This window comes from Rhinolophus sinicus, linkage group LG13 (genome assembly GCF_036562045.2).
Source record: "Rhinolophus sinicus isolate RSC01 linkage group LG13, ASM3656204v1, whole genome shotgun sequence".
Lineage (NCBI taxonomy): Eukaryota > Metazoa > Chordata > Mammalia > Chiroptera > Rhinolophidae > Rhinolophus > Rhinolophus sinicus.
Window position 1 is genome coordinate 36,095,104 of NC_133762.1, and position 14,079 is coordinate 36,109,182.

Consider the following 14,079-nt stretch of genomic DNA (forward strand, 5'->3'; position numbering starts at 1 on the left):
AGTTGCTAGATTTGTTCTCCAAGTTGTCAAAACAATGACAGTGAAAATTCCATTAGGAAACTTTATTCAAAATTTCAGAGAGTAATATTCAGTGTAATTAGGTTGGTCTTTACCCACTGGATGAAAATTTAGGGCTGTGTCTGGAAGTAAGCAAACAGACACTTTGGGTGGAAATACCTTGGATAAAAATAAGGATTCATGAAAGCCTTAATCAAACTCATAGTCCCTTTTGTTGGATTTTGTCATTGTTTATTGGTGTGGGTCAAGTATTTAAAAATAAATCCACTCGTCAATTTCAAGAACACTTAAAAAATGAGTAAAGAAAATGTAAAATTGCTGCTAGTCAAATCTGGAAAGAATTTCTGGCAATGATCACTTAAAATTATTTCCCACTCTTACAAAATTACATTTAAATTGTCTTACTGGCAGTTCTACAGTAGTCCAAACTTTAGAAACCAAACACAATAAAATAATTCATTGCCATTATGGCCAAAAATTGCCAGCAAATACTGCCTTGGCATCATTTAGCAGAGGTTTTTGTTTATAAAGGTGAAGTCTTGGATACTGTTCAATAAACTTGTCACAAAAGAAAACAGGCTGATGCTTTTAATACTTTAACTGCACAAGAGTACTGACCTATACCGTCAGGTATTTCTTTTTTAAACTCCTGAAAATATTTTGTGCTTTGGAAAGGTGGATTTGGTGATCTTGGAGGTAACACTTGTTGCTTATCCTTGCCCACTAATGCTGAAGTGTGGAAAGAAGAGGATACCTGGAGCGGCAGGGGAAGGAAACTTGATTCTAGGTCAAATCTGCGGTATTCACCCTTTAAAACTTTTATTATATGTGTTTTGCTAGCAAGCCACTTCATTATGTGGACTCAGAAAGCACCAGAAATCAAGTGCTCCTTTTCCCAGGATTCTTAAAGGGGACAGTGACTTGTCTTTTTTAAAAAAATGATTACTTTAGAAAATGGGAAAAACCTTCAGGATACATTGTCAATTGCACATACCTCTAGAGCTTTTCCTTTTTTTGTGTACTTGTTTTTGCATTAGTATGTAAGGTATTTGAGGTGGGGAAGAGGGAAAAGGAATCAAAAATATTCCCGCTTTCTGACAATGTTGCTCTGTTTATGTGCCTACCACATTTGTTCATTTTCTGCTGAAAAAATTAGCAAATGAAAAGTTTCCATAAACTCCATAGAGTCCTTTAAAAATATATCAGGATTGGAGTTACAGAGAAATTAGTGGGCTATTCCTTTTAACCCTAACCGAAGCTCTTGAAAAATATTTATGACTTTGTATCATGAAAGAGTTTTAGCCTGTATTTGAGTTTGAATACCAAACTTGTATTAGAGTGGTTTAGACTGGACATACTAAGTTCCTGTTTTAAAATTATGAAGGTTTGACTAAGCATTTGAAAAATGATGGAGTGAAATCAGCTGCCTACAGAGATCCAGAATGGCCTTTACCATCTTAAGGGGATGGACGGTGTGCTACTAAGTCCTTATTTTTGCTCAGGAGAGATCACTCCTATAATTCATTGTTGTCTGCTTTCCAGTGTTTTACAGCAAGAAATAGTTTTTTCAGTTATGTGCATCACCACCATTCTTCTTACTCCTGAAAAGTAGAGCTTTTTGGGATATGTAGAATCCAAACTTACGGCTGTCCAATTAAAAAATTGCTTGATTTTAGTTTCATCTTTTTAACATATAATCTGATAGATCACATTGACTTACTGTAAAATGTTCTGGTGGTGGCACAATTCTCTGCTGTAATGACTTTTCTGGGAAAACCCTTCTGTTCAACAACATAAGCAAGTTCAACTCTTCCTGTTATGTAAATGTTAATTCTTTACCATGCTGTTCCTGAATTTATTCTTGGTGCCTTGAGCTACTTTATGCCAGAGGACTCATAAGCATCCTTTTCTGGATCGACATAACTAGCACAAGCAACTAAGGTGGCACTGCTTTTCTGCATATTGCTCACTAAAGAGTCCAGAAGGGCAAAAAAGCCACCTGATGCAAGCAATCCAGCCCCAAGGACAGAAGGGCAGCACTCTAAAAATCTGGGGGTAAGAAATAGTGCTAGCGGAAATCTCACTTGTTATATTCCTTAAATTTTGTCAAGAGGCCTGGGGATTTCCCCCCACTGAAAATGTTGACAGCTCAGAGAGACTAAGCAAACACAAGTTGTAGAGAATTGGTGAAATGGCACAGCAGAGGATCGGGGGTGGCACCCCAGGAGCTGTGCTGGACATCTGGACTCTGACTTGAGTAACTTAATAGTTTCAAGTCATTTTTCCTCATCCACTGACGGCTTGCCATTTCATGTTGAGAGAAGGTGACTATTTGGGGAAAACAGAGCCATGACCAGCAAGAGAACATAATTCAATATGCAGTCAAAGATGCTGAATAAATGTAGCACATCCCAGGAGCGAGCTATCCAGTATTAAAACGGCTACCCCTGGGTGTTTCCTTCCCTTGATTCTGATGTTGCCAGTTTTCCCTTTTACTTACTTAAATAGTAAATCTGCCAGTAACTTAGAAAATACATCTGCTATGAGTTTTCCATAGACCGAAGCTCCCTCACTGCTCTCTCTGTAGCCCTAACTTCTTAATTGGGGTGAGGGGGCCATGAGTTCACTCACCGCTCTTGATTAGTGAATAAGATTTGTCACTTAGGCATTTGTGTTATATATCAAATGTAACAAGCACAGTGTGCTAACACAAGTCACCTGTTAGTCCTCACAGTGTGGGAAAAGCTTAAGGGTAAAGAAATTTAGCTATGTATGGTGTCTTAAGTCATACCAGCTGGTGCTGTTGTTGATTTTCTCATTTTCCTTTTTTTCCACTTGGAAGTGAGTTACACTCCACTACACTGCCCCACACATTGGGTTGCAATACAGAGAGGGTCCTGTCGTTTACATAACTCCCTTCTGTGGTGTGGGCCTATGGCACCGACAGGGTCTCTGTCTGCTATGGAGGTAGCTAAAGTGGGAAAGCGAATGCACCTCTTTCTACTGTAGATACTGCCAGTTACCTTTGCTCCTATGACCATTTAATTGACAGGTCAAATTGGATACATCTGCCTCCAAGCTTTTAAGATAATTTCTCATGGATACATGGCTTAGCCATAGCTGTAACCCTTGCTGACTAAATTTTTTGACTGTTGTGCACCCAGTACTCCCATGCTGTGGTGGAAAAGGAAGCAAAATAAGATGCCTATTCTTCAAGACTTTAGAGTCTTAAATTACACAAGCAAGTGTGTGGTTTTGCTTGTTAAACACACAAGGTATACTTGTGTCCCACAGGAATGGAGTAAAGGGTTTCCTGGACACTTGCTAACTGGTCAGACAGAAACAAGTGTAATGGAGGCCTTGTGTGTTACGTGAGGGAAGGCTTCATATCTAACCAAGGTTCTTGGGGACGCACTATGTTAGTAAAATGAAATCATTGAGGGAACACAGTGGCACTGTCTAAAATGGTGCTTATTCTAGAAGTTCTTAAAGCCACCCCATATAACCAACAGTATAGCCTGAGGTTCCCAGAGCCTGAGTGGCATGACAGCTGAAGGGTCAGTAGGGCAGGCAGGCAAGGGCTGGTTCTAGGGGTGTCCTGGCCTAGCAGAGGGATGGAATGTTTCATCTTTTTAATCTTTTAACTAGCTGCCAAATACCACTTCATATAAATGCTCTAAGACATAAATACTCCAGAATCAAGTGAATTTCCCCATCAATTTTACTACTTACATGCATAGTTGACTACCTGAAATTCATTCCTTTCTAGTTTTGGATCAATTTGATACAGAGCTTTAGCTTTTCGGTATGAAATGTCAACCTCTTGGTCCTTGTTCTAGGCCAGCAGTTGTCCAATAGAATCTTCTCAATTGGAAATGTTCGTACATGCACTAATAACGATAATTATTGGTCATGATAGCTACTATTAAGTACTACAAGTGAGATTAACTTTAATAATAAATTTTATTTAACCCAGTAGATCCGGAATATTAACTATTTCAACGTATACTTTAAAATTATTGAGATAGTTTATGTTCTTTTTTTGTACTAAGTTTTCAAAATACAATGTGTATTTTACAGGACATTGTGATTTGAACTAAGCATATTGCAAGTGTTCAACAGCCAGATGTCGCTAGGAGCTATCCTTTTGGACAGCACAGGTTTATATTTAAAGAGTTCCCTGTAATTTCTTTTATTTCTGCTGCCTCTTTCAGCTGTTTCTTTAGAGTATTGGAATTTTGTTGCATTCCTCCTAATCTTTCCCCCCTCCGGCTGTGTTTGCAGTGTTTTTTTTGGAGAACTTGTCTCAATTACCTTTATCACAGGCTACACTGGAGGTTAACTAGGTGAGAGTTTTACATTGTAACGTTATTAATCCTGAACTAGAAGCCGCAGAACTAGAATCTCTTCCCCCGCCACTCCCCATCCACAATGGCAAGTGGGCAAATGAGTGTGTTCACAGTGCAGTTTTCCTGTTGTCGAAATCCTCCCTTTTTATTTCTCAGCTTCCCTAACCTACAAATTCTGAAGAGCAACCTATCTTAAGATCTCCCATGTATCCCAAGTAAATGTATTCCAGTGAGGGGGCTGGCATTTTGAACAATAGGTAGGTTTCTTTTCCAAGGGCTCTGGTCTGTAGCTTTTGTTCATTCACTCAGCTCTTTTTGTGTCATAGGTCACCTTGCACACTGGAGGTGCACAAGTTCTTGCTCTGGAGATAGATGCTCAGGAAGGTGGTCCAGCATTGTTGTCTTAGACACTGCAGGCAACAGAGAAGCAGGGGTCTCATTCAAAGAAGGGAGATTAAAAGAATGTAGATCCCAGCAGGGCAGGATGGGGGCAGAATTGGCTGCTCAGTAGATGTTCTTTGACATTTTTGGTATAAATCACATTTTCCTGAGGCGATTTCTACTACTTTATTTGCAATATTCGTGCTTGTTACTTAAAGCCTGTTCTTTGATAAAGTCCTATAAATGTGGAGTCCGTTCCTGCCCTGGCAGTCAAATAGGGAGAGCGTGTGCTGGATGCAGAAGTATTTTCCATCTGTGTGTGAGGCCAGTTAGTACAGGTCAGGACAAGAGGCCACATGAGCCTCACCGTTTCAGTGGCCAGATGGACTTTAGATCAGACTGGATTACAAGGTGTGAGCTGTTGCTGAAATGGGTGGATATAGAAATCATTCTCAGGGAATCAGGTTGTGGTTCGTCTATTATCGTGTGTCCCAGGACTGGTCATTTCCTTTGGCCTCATTGTTCTCCAAAATGGGATTAAACTAGATCATATATCTAGTTTTAAGCTTCTGTGATTCTGTGAACCCGTTCTATTTCTGGAAATCTGTAGTGAATTTGAACCTTAAACTATAGAGAGAGAGGCTGGTGGAACTCAAATTGTGGTGTCACTACTGCTCTGCTGCTGTTTCTGAGTGTGATAACAGTCCCGCACTGTAGCTTGAAAAAGGTCTTCCTTTCCTCTTTTGGTGGCTGTCCCTTTTCTGCCTGTTAGGTCCTCTGGAGCAGGTAGACCAGAGGCATTCCTCCTGGGTGTCCCATGAACTGACAAGTAGATAATGATACCGCAAAAGGATCCATTTACGCGCATCAAAAAGCATAGCAGTTAACACATTGGGCGCTTACTCTGTCAGGCAGGAAGCACTTTCCATGGTTGGCCTCATTTAATCTTCACAATAACCCTGTAAAGTTGATGGTATTATTATTATTATTATTATTATTTTAGTATCATCATCCCCACTTCACAGATGGGGAAAGAGTAACAAAGTAACTTGCCCTTGGTCTCATTGATGGTAAGGGGTGCACAGAGATCATTCAGTCACTGGCCGCCTGCATGACTCCAGAGCCAGAGCCCTCCCTCCCTCATCTGTTTCCTGCCGCTCCCTGACTTTGGGGGCAGATGTAGGAGACTACTGACTGGCAGCATTTATTCTGTCATGTGTCTCCAGCCTTGCTCTCGTGCTCCAATGTTTATTTTGAAGTAGGCAGGTGGAGGCTTTGTATAAGCACGTTCAGAGTCATAGGGCAGAGAGAAACCAGTACAGCCCTGCCTTGCTTGAAGGCCACGTGTTCCTCTTTGGTTTGCATCCTTCCGCATATCCAGTTCTCTCAAGCTAGATTTTCTTTGATGAGATGGACACAAGTTGAAAAGTCTTTTGGGGACACTGGAGTTGGATCCATGGCTTCCATACTTTTTTGACCTTCACAGAATATAACAGGATGGGAAACTGACAGTTTATATTGTATTTTCCCACTTCTCAATTTTTGTGTGAATGCACTTTTAAGTTTTATAATACTGCCAAATACTGTGTGGCAGCTGGACTTCTTAGTTTATGTGGATCTAAACCCAATTATTACTTAAAATTATAGTTCATAAACAGTATCAATAGCCATTAGTCATATGTATGAATAAAGAATGTAGTTTTATAGTAAGGATTTGCATATTTGGTTCAGTTTGTGACCTCTGAGGGTACTGATTTATATTTGGGTAATCCCTGAGTTATAGAGGGAGAAGCAGGAGTGAAAACAACTTGTCTACCTTCTCAACGTCCCTTGAGGCAGAGAAGGAAAGAAAGAAGAGTGGTGGTGATGGGAGTAGTTTGTCTTTTCAATCTTATGGGAAAAGACTATTCCACGGGTGGTGTTCCACCCATTGGGAGCCTGTGGAGAATTTCCTGATTGGCTTTCAAGACTTGATCCAGCATCTGAGCTGCTCCAGCAAGCAAAGGTAGGCAACAGGAGTATACGTGTGGCTTTGGTTTGTTGAAGGAATGATCCTGCCACCCAGACATGCTGCTTGATTCCTCCTCGCAGCCTAGAAATGGGTTGGAAGGCTGATGCCTCCTTTCCTTGTTAGGCTTTTGGGACTAGAAGAGGGCAGTGTTAACTCCTGAGCGTGAAGGACTGATAAGTTTCAGCTCAGCTGGCATTGAATTGGATCCAAATGGATCCAGGAGAAAAGATCTGTTCTTGGATTTATGAACAGCCGAGTTAGAATCTCCCAAGGCAGGGGAGGGGTTGCCAATAGAAAATGAAGGGCAGGTTGCTCCCTGTGGGCAGGGAGTGGGGTTCCCTGTCAACAGCGGTGTGCTGGTAAACTAGCTAGCTAGGGGAAGGGAAGCCCTGATTTTCACCATTTGCCCAATTTCTGTGGTGTAAAACTTACCAAGGCTACCCGCTTAGAAAATTGCTGAATATTTAACAGCCATCTCTTGCAAACCATACAAGTCTTTAGCACACTGCTGCAAGCCTCCCTCGGGTGTTTTGAATTCCCATTATGTGCTCAGGTCGGTACTGTGTGACATGGGAGACAGTGTTTGCTCTAAAGAGGTTTGTTATTTCATTGACAGGCAAGGAGCCGGAAATACTGTCAAAATATAACTGATTGAGTATAGTAGTCCACAGTGAGACGTTGAGTGCTGGAGAGATCATGAAAAGAGGAACATACTGTGTTTCCCCGAAAATAAGACCTAGCCGGACAATCAACTCTAAGGCGTCTTTTGGAGCAAAAATTCATGTAAGACCTGGTCTTATTTTACTGTAATATAAGACTGGGTCTTATAATATAATATAACATATAAGACCGGGTCTTATATTAATTTTTGCTCCAAAAGATGCATTAGAGCTCATTGTCCATCTAGGTCTTATTTTCGAGGCAACAGGGTAGGAGAGCTAGACACGAAGGATAATAATAATAGCTAACACTCGTAGTAATAGTACCAGAGTCTGTACTAAGCACCTTGCTTGCATTATATAAATCTTCAGAAATAGATAATAGCTCCCACTTTACGCCCAAGTTGCATAGGTAAGACATCACTCTGGTAGATGTGTAGCAATACCTCATTGTGGCTAGGAAGGAGTAAGGCCAGTGTTTGGAGTCTGGACACTTCATTGCAGAACCCATACTCTTGCCCACTACATCACATTACTATTGAATATAGGAAGGAAGGTTCTTACAGGAGAGAAGAAGGGTATAACTGCAGTCTGAAGTTCTAGAGTAGGTAGGAATCAGAATACTTGAGTTCTAGTCATTTTCCTTAACCATGTATGTGGCCTTAGCCAAATCACAGCTTCCCTCTCCACCTTAAATTGAAGGACTTAGATTAGATGATCCCTCAGTTCCTTTTTCTGACATTTTGTGAATTTAAGTTATAAAAATGAGAATGAGTATGGCTTCTTGAAGAAACAGTAGGACTCAGTGCCGTGTCAGGGTATGGGGCTTGGAAAGCATTAAGGTTGATGGGGGTAAGCAGAGGGAAAGCAACCTGCAGGGCGGGGTGGAAGGTAATGCGACTCCGAGTGGTAGAAAGCAGAGGCAGAAAAGGTTAGTGCTATATTCGTATGTTCAGTTGTTTCCATTTGCAATTCCTGACTAGCACCCAAATGAAAGTTGGGGGTCTTGGGGGCACACAGAGAGATAGCAAGCTAGTCTTTGTGTTAGGTTTTCTTCCAAAGCTCACTTCTCCCTTGATGGCTGCAGCAGCAGGCAAAGGCCTGATGTGGGTCATTTCTGAGGATCCTTGGGTTATCACTCCTTTCCTAGCATTAATTCAGCAAGATACTTTATAAAGCACCTGATGTGTGAATGGGAGCAAGTCAGACCTGGTCCCTCCCCTTGTGGAATGTGTAGTCTAGTAGGGGAAATAGGTAGTAAGAAAGTTAATAAACAAGTTACACATTTTCATAGGTGTGTGAGAGCTGGGTTTTGTTGGGGTAGAGTCGAACATCTCGACTTCACATAGACAACAGATCGGAGGAGACAAGGTGGAAATGGGGAGACCTGTTAGGAGACTATTATGACATCCAGACAAGAGATGCTGGTTCAGAGGAGAGGGCACAAGACCTGGCGAGTATTAGCCAGACCTGAGGAAATGAGAAGATTTCTGAGACTTCTCTTTTATTGGCTCACTTAAATGTGATAATACGGTTTTATAAAATTCAGTCCTATAAAGGAGGCTGAGAGTCCCTTGAGATGAGCAATACTGGCACTAGATGAAAAGTTAAATAAGTCTGGTTTAAAGTATAGCTGTTCAAGGGATATCGGACAGAAGAGTGACTTGAACTCGGGGTTTTAATTGTAGAAGATTTCCAACTAGAGGTAGGCTTGGAGGTAGATTGTAAAGGAGATAAACAGGATTTGGGAGAGATCAATAATCCCATGCATTCGATAATTTTAAGGGCGTATGACTCAAAGGACAGAAAACTGCACATTGTGAAAATTATAGAGTGGGAGGCTCTAATCTCTCAGAATGGAATCCAGCCCCATATGCTACTGAGGCACACATGGGCCTTACAGCATTCCAGTTGAGGTTCTAGTCCGGTCGGAGAAGAAACTGAAAAAGGGTAGAATAGGACTAGCTATGGAGACAGTGGTGGAAATGGTAATAGGAAAGGATAGTAGAAATGAAAATGGTAATAGAAAAGAATGCTCTGGTCTATCAGAAATTGAGGCCTAGCACAGGAGGAAGCTCCTGGCCCACATAAGTGTTTGGCTCAGACCAACAGCCTCTCACTCTGGGATCTTTGAGAGAAGTTACAGAGTGAGGGGAGAGGCAGTGGCTCCCATTGTTGCCTGTAATGTCACCACCACGGATAATTACTGACAATGCTTTTATAGTTTACAACAAAAGTCTATCGAGGATAAACCTATAGTTCTCCGTTTGAATTTTTCCCCAATATTTTATTATAAAACTTTAAACATACAGACAAGTTGAAAAAATTGTACAATGAATACCCATATAGCCACGATTTAGATTCTACAATTTGAGTTTTTCCTATGTTTTATTACGTATCTATCCATTCAACACACCATTTTATTTTTTGGTGCATTTCAAAGAAATGTGCAAGCATCAGCACACCTCACCCATAAACATTTCAACATGCCTTAACTTGAGTTCAGTATATGTTTATGGGGGTTTGGGGGGAGGCGGTGAAATTCACATACAATACAATGTGTACACCTTAAGTGTACCATTACATAAAAATCACAAGTGCACCTGTGGCTCGCTGCTGTGCCTATCAAGATAAAGAACTTTTCCATTTGCCCAGAGTTTTCTCCTGCCTCTTCTCAGTTAACACCTGCCCCTCCCCGGCAGGACAGGGAAAGAACAACCACTATTCTGAATTTTTTCACCATAGATTAGTTTTGCCTGTTCTAAAACTTTATTAAGTGTAATCTGTGTATTTATGCTTCAGATTCATCCATGTTGCAGATAATAGCTCGTCTCTTTGTTGCTGAGTAGATTTCTATTACATATATAAACGTATTATGGTTTGTTTATCCATTCTCAGATTGATGGACACCTGGGCCGTTTCAAATTTTTGGCTATTGTGAATAAAGCTGCTATGAACATTCGTGTGCAAATATTTTTGTGGACATAATGTTTTCATTTTGTTTGGATACAAATCTAGGAGTGGAATTGCTCTTGGACTAGGTGTGTGTTTGGTTTTCTAATAAGCTGCCAGACTTCCCAAAGTGGTACATGCTTTCAATAACAACATGTGAGAGTTCCATGTCCTCGGCATTGTTGGATTTTTAACTTTTCACCGTGGTGGTGGGTATGTAATAGCATCTCATTGTGGTTTTCATTTGCATTTCCCTGATGACTTCAGTGTGCTGATCACTTCTTCCTTTGCTTATTTCCAATTCATCTGATAACTTTTCGTCCATTTTAATTGACTGCTATTTAATATTGAGTTTCAGGAGTCCTGCATTTAAATTATAAAGCTCAGTTGTACAAGATCAGGATAGGAAAGATTTACTGCTGGACACTAGTTTAAATGGAAAAGGCCTGAAGGTTTGAGTTGAGCAAAAGCACATTTTCCGTTTATTCAGCAAATGGTTATGAGTACCAGCTATGTACTAAGCACTACCATGTTTCCCTGAAAAGAAGACCTAGCCAGAACATCAGCTCTAATGCGTCTTTTGGAGCAAAAATTAATGGAAGACCCAGTATTATATATTACATTATATTTATTATATTGTATACCCAGTCTTACATTAAAATAAGACCGGGTCTTATATTAATTTTTGCTCCAAAAGATGCATTAAAGCTGATGGTCCGGCTAAGCTTATTTTTGGGGAAACACGGTAGTATTAGGGATACAGAAGTAATACCCAGCCCTAGTTCCAAGGAGCCTATACATAGATTACGAGGGTAGACAGACAAAAGTAAAAAGTCTGATGTAATGGTTTCGTCGTTAAGTCACTAAATATTTACCGAGTACCCACTATGGGGTAGTAGGTACTAGAGATACGAGGTAGGTGAACCAGACATGGTTCCTCCTCTAATACAGCTTATTTTCTGCAGTGTCTATGGGGGAAGATGGCATAGAGGCCCTGAGATGGAGAATGCGATTGATGTGTGTATGTGGATCAGAAATGAAACCTGGCTGGAACATACTGTGTGACTAGATGATTAGTTGGCAAGGGTCTGGTCTTGCAGGGCCTTGTAGACCATTGTAAGAACTTTGGATTTTATTTTGAGTTTAAGGAAGCCATTCCAGAGTTTTAAGCAGAAAAATGGTATGATCTGGTTTCTGTTTGCTAATGAACACAAGAGGAGAGGAAGGGAGGAAGGGAGGGGGAGAGAGACAGAGACACTGATGATTTCGGAAACCATTGCGGTCGTTCAGAGGAATCAGCACGTATGTATGTTTGAGGAACCAGAAATAACTGGATGACTGGTTGGGTGGGTGGTGGAATGGCAGGAGGTGGAGCAGATTGGGAAGGGCTTTGAAGGTTGAATTAGAGAAACCGGATCACCATATTATACAATTATTGAATTCTTTGTAGATGTGCCCTCTGGCACTGCTGGGGAGTTTGGCTCTGAACCTAAGGGCTATGGACAACTATACAGAGCTTCCAGTTAGGGTCGAGACTCTGGAAGCTGGCATCAAGGATGGCAGGGGAGGCAGTGCTAAGGAGGATAAACCAGGGAGGAGGCAAGAGACAGGCCTGAAGTTAGGTCTTGACTAGAGGTAGAAGCTTTAGGCTTAGAATGAATGGTCCAGAGGACTTCAGGTATCGATTGAGGGAAAAAGCTAATAAGGCCCTTTAAAAAAATAAAAAGCAGTGTAAAATACTGAAATAATACAGGAGTGTATAGAGTATGTAGAAATCTTACTTTCACCCCATTCCTCTGAGTTGTACATAAAAGTTGCATTTATTTGGTGTGTCTTCCATTTTTCCAAGTATGTGTATTTATTTTGTGTATATATTCCATTCTACTGTATACACACATACAATCGAAGTTTAAAATGGAGTCAGGCTCTTCTTACCATTTTTTGCAACTTTGTTTTTTCTTATAGCAATTTAATATAGTACTGCCTTAATTATTTTGTTTGAATGTTCCATAATTCAGCCGCCACCTAGCTGATAGACCTTGAAGGTATCTCAGGTTTTTCGCTGTTCTCAGCAGTAATGAAATGAGTGAGGGGTCTGAGGATAATTTGTCTCTGTACTGTGCAAACACTGGAGACCATGTGAGGTGAGAAGCAGGAGTCAGGTTGTGATTTGGGGGAAGTTGTGGTCCTGCTCCGTCAAGAGTATGTGTTCTGCTCTGGATCCGTCCTGGGGGAACCTCCACAGGGATGATCAGGCTGGTCAGAAGTCTCCAAGCCACACTCCTGGGGCAACATTCAAAAGAACTGAGACTGTCCCTCCAGATGTTAGCTGGGGGTTTCACTGCTTCCAGGTGTTAGATGGGTTGCAGAGGGAAATAAGGCTCTCCTGTTGAACTTTAGACTGGGGAGGAAGTAGGACTAATGTGGAGAAGTGAGACTGCAATAGACTTGGGTTAGTTTGGGTATGATTTTATGGAGCAGGACTTTCTGACGAATGGATGGATTGCAAGAATGGTGGGTTTTCTGTCATTGGATGCATTCCAGCAGAGGCTGAAGTGCCACGGAGGGGCAGCATGGCAGGCAAGTGGAACTCTAAGAATCATTCCAACTTTGGTGGATAGCATTCCAAATGGAGACCATGCAACACCAAGGTGGGAATGGCACTGACTCAGCGGGGTCGGAGGGAGGACTGACTGTGGGTCAGTGGAGGGACAGCTGGGGCTGGAGGCATCCTGGGGTACAGTCATGGAAGCCTGGAGTGTTGTGTGAGGTGGGGTGAGAGACCTGAGCTCGTTTGCACTCCTGATGCACATGGCGTGCAGGGGTATGGGTTGAGGGGACACAGGGATAGTGGGATAACTGAGGATAATTGTTATGGTGACCAGGAGGAGGCATTACATGGGAGTCACGGTGATCGGTGATGATAGTGTTTCCAGAAGAGGAAATGGATGAATTGGAGAAGATTGATGCTGCTTGATTGCCAGCCAGTTTGGAGATGGCTGGCCTGGGAGCTAAGGCTGGAGGTGGCCTTTTGGATTTCATTCAGCAAATATTTATTGTGTAGGTGCATTGGATAGAACAATGAACAGAACAAATATTCCTTTTGTCATGGAGTTTACATTCTACTAGGGAAACAAATGATATATATATTATAGAGTGAGAAATGCTAAAGAATAAAAGGAGGAAAGGGGTGTGTGGTGAGTCAGTGGTAGTTGGGTTAAATTTAGAGTGGCTAGAAAAAGAGAGTCTTTCCTTCATAATGGAGACGATGATTTGAATAAAGACCCGGAGAGACTGACAGAATAGCAAGCCACATGGATAATATGAAGGAAGAACGTTCCACGCATTGAGGTAGAAACAAGCTTCTTTGAGGAATGACAAAACAAGCAAAATGGACTTGTGTGGCCAGAATGTAGTGAGCAAGAGAGAAGGTATTAGGAGATCACCTTAGAGAGATCTAGATCTTTTTACGACCTTGTAGGTTCTGACAGAGCTGGACTTTTTTCCTAAGCAATGGGAAATCATTAGAGGGTTTGGCAGAGGTGTGACAGGACCTGACTGTTTTACAGGATCAGCCTGTTTGCTGTATTGAGAATAGCCTGTTGGTGAGGATGGAGGATTGGAGGCGGGGATGGTGCAGGATAAGGGAGACCCGTTAAAGAGGCTGAGGCGATAAGCCTGGTGAGAAGCGGTGATGGCTTGGACGGGG

General features: G+C 41.6%; 1 protein-coding gene across 7 annotated transcripts in view; it reads left to right on the plus strand.

The window, feature by feature from the left end:
* Positions 1-14,079, plus strand: part of LOC109448165 (copine-1) — a 33,923-nt gene that overhangs the window by 13,875 nt on the left and 5,969 nt on the right. The window lies entirely within an intron of this gene.